The sequence below is a fragment of the Mus caroli genome, chromosome 2, assembly GCF_900094665.2.
Source record: "Mus caroli chromosome 2, CAROLI_EIJ_v1.1, whole genome shotgun sequence".
Lineage (NCBI taxonomy): Eukaryota > Metazoa > Chordata > Mammalia > Rodentia > Muridae > Mus > Mus caroli.
In genome coordinates this window covers 14,354,238-14,362,047 of record NC_034571.1, presented here as the reverse complement: position 1 = coordinate 14,362,047, position 7,810 = coordinate 14,354,238, and the positions used below count along the sequence as shown (strand labels likewise).

Here is a 7,810-nt window from a genome sequence, read left to right as displayed (position 1 = left end):
GGAGGGTAATTTTGAACTTCAGTTTTCCTAGTCCTCCTGGGAATACTTGTATACCACCCACTCAGTTTGGGACATACTAGGAATGGAATCCAGGTCTTCCTGAATGATAGGCAAGCACTGCAGCAACTGAGCTACACCACATCTCTGGGGTTTCATTTTGCTGTTGTTGCAAAGAAAATTGAGCTTGAGGTGATCCAGAATCATCAGTAAAGTCTGGCAAATGGCATTGAGGGGCCAGAGGATGGGCTTCGTTACCTTAACCAAGGAGAAGACGCTGGGTGGAGGCTGTCTTCAATGAGGGTGCAGTTGAGACCCCAGTGCCACACTGGAAGAGGCAGTCAGAAAGCATTCCCCAAAATATCAAGGGCTGATGTCGGGGCAGGGAGCTTAGGGACAAAGTTCTATGGTAATTGAGGGTACTGATGACTGAGTGTTGCGCCCCATTAGTGGAAGGGACTGGATTCCTTCCCAATCTGTTGTACCTGTCCTATCTTCTGGAAAACGGCTTTTTGGAGGAGTGGCTTAAGTTTGGATTCTCTTTACTCTTCAAGTATTTCCACACATCATTAACTACAACAATAATTTTATTGGAATCTATAACAGGAAAGCAAAAGCAAAAGCAAAACCATGTACTAAATTTGGGAAGGTCCTGAGATAAAACCACACATCATGCTGGGCAGTGGTGGCACACGCCTTTAATCCCAGCACTTGGGAGGCAGAGGCAGGCGGATCTCTGAGTTCAAGGCCAGCCTGATCTACAGAATGAGTTTCAGGACAGCCAGGGCTACACAGAGAAACCCTGTCTTGAAAAACCAAAACCAAACAAACAAACAAAAAAATGCACACATCAGCTGAGCACTGTGGCACACCCCTGTAAGGCTGCAACAAGAGGGCCCTTGTTCAAGGCCAGCCTGGGCTACACAGGGACACTCTGTCTAAGCAACACACACACACACACACACAAACTTCTTACCCTCCAGAAAATTTTAAACTGTAATTCTCATTGTTTTAACTGTTCAGAATCACAACATTTCATATTTACAGCTTATATTTGCATTCTTATTAAGGCAATGATGTGTAAGCTGTAAGGCTCTAAAGTTCTAGAGGCTGGAGAGATGGCTCAGCGGTTAAGAGCACTGACTGCTCTTCCAAAAGGTCCTGAGTTCAATTCCCAGCATCCACATGGTGGCTTACAACCATCCATAACGAGATCTGGTGCCCTCTTCTGGAGTGTCTGAAGACAGCTACAGTGTACTTACATATAATAAATAAATCTTTAAAGTTCTAGAAACTGATGGGTATTTTGTTTCTGGAAAATCAGAGAATGATCAACAACAACAAAGTTTTATTTTGCTACTTCAACTCAGCTAAGGCAAAGAGAGAGAGAGAGAGAGAAAGAGAGAAAGGAAGAAAGAGAGTGAGAAAGAAAAGAGAAACTCAAAATGTTTCCAGATTTTCTCCTGTTCAGAGCTTATTGGTTCTGTCTTACTAGATGAATTTATATTGGTTCTATTATGAAGCTGCTTTCTTTTGAATTTGCAGAAATTACCATTAATTTTTTTTTTTTTTTTTTGAGTCAGGGTTTCTCTGTATAACCCTGGCTGTCCTGGAACTCACTTTGTAGACCAGGCTGGCCTCAAACTCAGAAATCCACCTGCCTCTGCCTCCCAAGTGCTNGGATTAAAGGTGTGCACCACCACTGCCCTGCAACTTATTTATTTATTTATTTTGATTCAGGATTTATCTGTGTAGCTTTGGCTGTGCTGGAACTCACTTTGTAGACCAGTTGGTCTTGAACTCAGAAATCCACCTGCTTCTGTCTCTGGGACTAAAGGTATGCACCACCACGCCTGGTTAAAAATTGGTTTTAGCCTTTGAAAGATTGTTCCCCATATAGCCTTGGTGGTACATGCCTTTAGTTCCAGAACTGCAGAGGCAGACAGATTTCCATGAGTTCAAGGCCAACCTGGTCTATACAGAGAGTTTCAGGACAGCCAGGGCTATGTAGAGACCTTGTCTTGAAGAAGAAGGAGAAGGAGGAGGAAAAAGAGGAGGAGGAAAAGGAGTAGGAGGAGGAGAAGAAGAGGAGGGGGATGAATAGAAGAAGAAAAAGAAGAAGAAAAGGAACTTAGAGTTATTTAGATTGTACAGGATTCTCCTTTGGAAAGTCCTTATTCAGCCCCCTTAGACTCATCAGTTTGCACACCTTGTATTTAGGTGCATGTGACACAGTGTGCATGTAGAGGTTGGAGGATTCTTAAGTCTATTCTCTGCTTAATTCCTGAGACTTGAAGTCACATCATTATGCTTGGCAGCAAGCACCTTTACCCACTGAGCCACCCTACAGTCTACCATGCTTTGAAATAGTGACTTCCTGGAGCCATTGAGATGTCTCAAATAAATAAACAGTGATGCCTATCAAGTAATAATGAGATACAGTGAAGGCTGAGAATTCCTACAGATGAACATTTACTAACTTTTTGGGCCGTCGTTATCAGGGGTATCAAGCCAACAGAGATGAAAACATTAAAAAGAGAAATGATTATCTAAAAGGACAATGGATTGAATGATGGTAATAATAAGATATCAGATAATAAGATGCTGAGTTCCTGCTCCTCCCTCCCCCGAAGAGTTTATCTATGCAGCCCTGGTGGCCTCCAAGGCATCTTATATATAACACAGCTGGCTTAAACTCAAGGCAACAATCCTGCCTCTGTCTACTAAGTTCCAGGATTGCAAGCATGAACCCTTATACTGGTAACACATGGAGTACTTAATATAAAAATTTCTCTAAACCTTTTAAACTGTGATTCCTGTGATAAGGTGCTCGGATTAGAGAGAGTTGTTAAGGGGGTTGGGGGAAGATAGACAGATGAAGAAAATGGAGGAAATGAGGCAGGCAGAGTGTGGTGTCAGGAGTTGGGAGTAGCAGGGGATATTTCTGAACATGGACAGATGGGCTAGTGGAGAGTCAGCAAGAAGCAATAGGTGGGGTTTCAGTCAGTGGGGAAGACTAGTGAGAGGACAGCTCCTGGCCCACGGAGTCTAAAAGTGACATTAGAGGCTATGAAGCAGGAGCAGATCCAAAAGAGTATGCAAGAGAAGGGAAGTCCTTATCCTGAATGGCTGACAGGGAGTGGCAGCTGTCAAAGACCTGTAACTACGGGAATGCCTGGAGACTTATGTGCCAGTCACAAATATTCGATCACATGGCATTGATTCAGAACCCAGGTTGAAGAAACAGGTGCTGAATGGGCCCAGAGCCAGCCCAAGCAGTGAAACTCAGAAAGCTCAACCCAGAAATCCTTACATGTCCTGGGTAATGCTTGGGACCAGAGCCTGGTTCCCGATGGAGCCCAGTGCTTCAGGAATGCACAGCCCCCAACAAAGATGGTTCTCACAGGAGCAGGTACTCACAATGATTTCTGATCTTGTGTGACCTTTGACAAGATTTTCCCATGATGCTTCACTTTTGGGATTAAGGAATGTGATGTGAGCACATTCTTTACTCCTCTCAAAAGCAGGAATGAGTTGGAATATGTCAATTTGAGTAAATACATTTGTTTGTGCTTGTTTGCCATCTCTTAACTCACAATTGGTGAGAAGTCAAAGTCAGATTAGGAATGGAGCAGAAATGCTGCCTTCACTATCCAGCCTTTCCCATGTGATTTGGAGGACACTGACTTGAACTCATTTTGTGACTTAGCAGGGGTCAATATACTATCAACTGATGTACCAGGATGAGCCAACTTCCTTACCAATGGGGAACAAGAGTTGTAGATCAAAAAGAACGGGAACATAAGTCAACCAGCCAGTGAGTGGTTTCTCCTACGGGGCAGACGCTCTAAGATTCTCATTTCATTGAGCTGAGATACAATGGAGCTTTTTTTTTTTTTTTTTTTTTCCCCCTTTTAAGGTCCTGGTCCATTCTCCCACACAAACTGCCAGTGTTTGAAGCCAGAACCACTTCTAGCCATTTGCTTTCCCCCATGCCTTCATCTCAGATAAGATCTTCTTAGCAAAGAGCGATGGCAGGGTTCTCGGCCGCCACTGAGAACCGCCATCTTGCTGCATCTGTGTTCAGTGTACTTGGGTATGGCTGTGGGAATTTCTGGGGCAATCCGCAGTCTGTCCTTGGAGGCTACATGGAGCTCATGAGTGATGCCACTCCTGCTGACCGTTTCATGGCATAAACTCAAAAATTCAGGCGGCTGGTGGGAGCTCACTCCCCTTTCTCTTTTGTGTCTGGTTGCCAAGGGCCCATTTCTCCCGGAGAAGTGCAAAATCTCAGGGAGGGGATCAGCCTCCTTTGAGAGTCAGAGCAATGCGTTAGACCCCAAGAGCATTTTACCATGGACTAATTGGTAAGATGAGCTGGTTATTTACATTATTCAGATCTTGCTGCCATAGCCCCTCCAGTGCAGGGTTGGTGGGGGATTACAGTTCTGTGCTACCACACACCACTGTAAACCATGTTTTAGTGTTTAGTGGGTGAGACACCCAACGTCCTTAAGGAATTAATTTTTTCTTTTTTTTTTTTAAAGTACAGGTTAGGGCTGGAGAGATGGCTCCAGCACTATGTGCGGGTCCAGTGGTCCTAAGTTCAATTCCCAGCAACCACATGGTGGCTCACAATGGTAATCTAGTGTCCTCTTCTGGCCTGCAGGCATACATACAGGCAGAATACTATATACCTAATAAATATATCTTTTTAAAAAAGTACAGGTTACACATTCATAACAAAAAAATATAAAGTCTAAAGCACTCCAAAATCTGAAATTTTTTGAGTGTTAACATGACACAAGCAGAAAATTCGACGACATATAACTATTTTGTACACACATAGACACATATGACCTTGAGGCTCTGTGAAGCATATGAAGTATAGAGTAATTTTGTGTTTAGATTTAAGCTTCATCCCCAAGATATCTCATTATTTCTATGCAAATATTCCAAAATCTGAAGAAAAAAACAATCCAAAGTGGAGGTGCTTCTGGTCCCAAGCATTCTGGATGAGGGTTCCCCTGCTGTGGACGACTCAGTGCTGGGTTTAACGAACAGCAGTGCTATGCCAAAGATCTGGGCCTGGAATGTGCGAAGTGTTGGCTCCAGCATCAAGAATCTGTCTTTGGCTTTTGTTGTTGGGGAATCTGAACCAGGCTAATGCTGAAGGTGCAAAGGGAATGTACAAAGGACTCCAAGGGAGGCCAGGAAACCAGAGAACCAAGGGAAGAGGAGGCCCAATTAGTGATTTATAAGGAAGCTAATTTCCATGGATTCTTACTTTAGAAATTGACAGTTACCAAGGACCTCAGCTGAGTTACTTGCAGCTTCATCCAGCCTCTCTCATGGAAAAATTAATCAATTTCGCCTCTGTTTTCTCATTCCTCACATGCCTTCCCTTTTACTTCTTGCCTGGCTCAATTCAGAAAGTGCTGGAGTCGGGAAAAGCCAGCCTACTGTGAGGAGAGAGTGCTGGCTGCTGGAGAAGCAGGGCCACAGCCACAGCTGGTGAGGTGGTGAGGCCATGTCTAGTCTTCTCTTTCTGCCTGCTGAGGCCACCACACCTGACCTGCTTGGGACTTTGAAGAACTTTAGAGGAGATCCCTACTGCCCCCTGACAACTCGGAAGTCTGCTATCCTCATTGGCAGAGATCATTTGCTGGCTTAAGTCGCTTGTGTGGAAACTGAAGCTCACTCCTTTGTGTTCTGTCCTCCTAGGAGATGCTGAACAGCTGGTCTCTATCTCCCTGTGGAGTAGCCTTTAAATCTTGCAGGCCATTGTGAAATGGCCTCTAGGCTTTCTTTTCCTCGGACTGAGAATCACAGCTTCGTTCTCCCTATTCCTCATGGGTCCTATTTTCCATCTCCTTTCACATCTGCTTTCAGGTTTTTCTAAGATAGTCCCTTTTGGGAGATATTTGAAGGAAAGAAGCAGAAATGTCTTTAGTTACACTTAATGTTGGCAGCATTCTCGACTTACCATGAACCCTGTTCCCATGAGTTGATTGGCTGCTGGGGCCTTGACTCCTTGGAGCCAGACCATGCCCACAGCGGAGTTTAGTTGTGCCACCTTAGACTTTGAGGGCCCTGAAAGAACGGGAGTTTGGTGGCTTGCAAAGCTTAAAAACAATATCCAGTGTTTGTATGGTTCCTAACATGAAACAGCCTCTTGTTTTATCTAGACTGTCTGTGTCTAGACAATCTATATCTATCTAGACTTTCTTTGGATTCAATAGGGAAACTACATCTTGATTGTTTTTTGTTTTTTTTTTTTTTTTGACAGTCTCAAGTTTTTATTCAGTGGGTCTCTGTGTCTAGAAGAAGGTGTTGGGCCTCTTGGTGGTGAAGCGTGGCTTGTGCTGGCGCCGCAACACACGGTGGGGCAGTGGGAATTTGATCTTGGAGTCATGGAACTGCTTGACAGCTGGCCAGCGGCACTTGCCAGCTGCAATCTCTTCCACCTTCATGATCTGGATGGAGTGGGCACGGGCACGGTGTCGGGCACCCATGTCTCGGTAGCACTGTGTGACTGCACCAGCAGTGGTCAGGTCCCTGTACTCCCAGTACATGTTGTGTGTGCCACTGCGGGAGTCATAGCGCAGCCAGATGCCAAAGTTCTTCACACGCAGGGGTGACTTCTCAAACACCTGTCCGCAGTACACAATCTCCCCAGATGACTTCTTCATCTTCTTCAGCTGCGACACAAAGTACCAGAAGCGGGATTTGGCCACCACATGGTTGGGTGCAAAGATTCGCATACGGTACAGTGGTGGTGTGTGGCATTTTGGGGTTGGCAAGCAGCGCCCCACCACCTTGTATTCCCGAAGCGTGCCCGAGGCCTTCATGGCACTGCGCGCTCGTTCACCGCCAGTCACAAAAAGAAGCATCTTGATTGTTTATGGTGGAAAAAAAGTGCAATTTTAAGAGGAGGAAAAAATGAATTCAGGAAATTCTTTCAGATACTTTGAGATCAACAATACCGTGTGGACTATATCTTGTTGGGTGGGTAGGCAAAGGCTGTGAAGGCTGAAGTTAGGGAATGGATGGTGTCTTAGGATGGGGGAGAGGTGACTAGCAATGGCAACTGGGAAGGCCTGTGGTGGTTAGGGGAATAGGGACATTAACAAAATGAAGAATTCTGGTTGCAGACTGCTAGTAGAGGCTGTGGGGGAAGGCTCAGAATTAGATCAGGCATGTAGAGGGGTTGCTGCAAGAACTGGCATGGAGAGCTAGATTAAGGCGAGTTCTTCGACCCTGGCTGGGAGGATTCTCACGGACCTGTGATAACAAACTCTTTAGACTCTCACAGCCTGAAGGGGACAACTCAAGCAGACAGAGTTTTGCTTTTTCAGAGACCAGAATTAAGAAAGAATCGAAACTTACATATAATAAATAAATAAGTCTTTTAAAAAGCAGGGAGGGGTTGGCGAGATGGCTCAGCGGGTAATGGCACTGACTGCTTTTCCAAAGGTCCTGAGTTCAAATCCCAGCAACCACACGGTGGCTCACAACACCTGTAATGAGATCTGACACCCTCTTCTGGAGTGTCTGAAGACAGCTACAGTGTATGTACATATAATAAATAAATAAATAAATAAATAAATAAATAAATAAATCTTAAAAAGAAAAAAGAAAAAATTGAAGTCAGAGGCTGTCAAAGAGGACCAAGGAAGTCAAATAAGGCCCCTTAGATGGACACAAGTTGAAAAGGCAGCCATATGGCAGTGCATGCCTTTAAAACTAGCTACTTGGAAAGGGGAGGTAGGAAGATTGTGAGTTCAAGGCCAGCCCGGGTAACCCTACCATA

The 7,810-nt window shown here is 44.8% G+C and overlaps 1 pseudogene across 1 annotated transcript; it reads right to left on the bottom strand.

The window, feature by feature from the left end:
- Window positions 1-6,271: 6,271 nt before the first annotated feature.
- On the bottom strand, window positions 6,272-6,881 carry LOC110289612 (annotated as a pseudogene). The gene has a single exon (XR_002377362.1). The product of XR_002377362.1 is annotated as a 60S ribosomal protein L18a pseudogene (transcript).
- Between the last annotated feature and the right edge of the window lie 929 nt (window positions 6,882-7,810).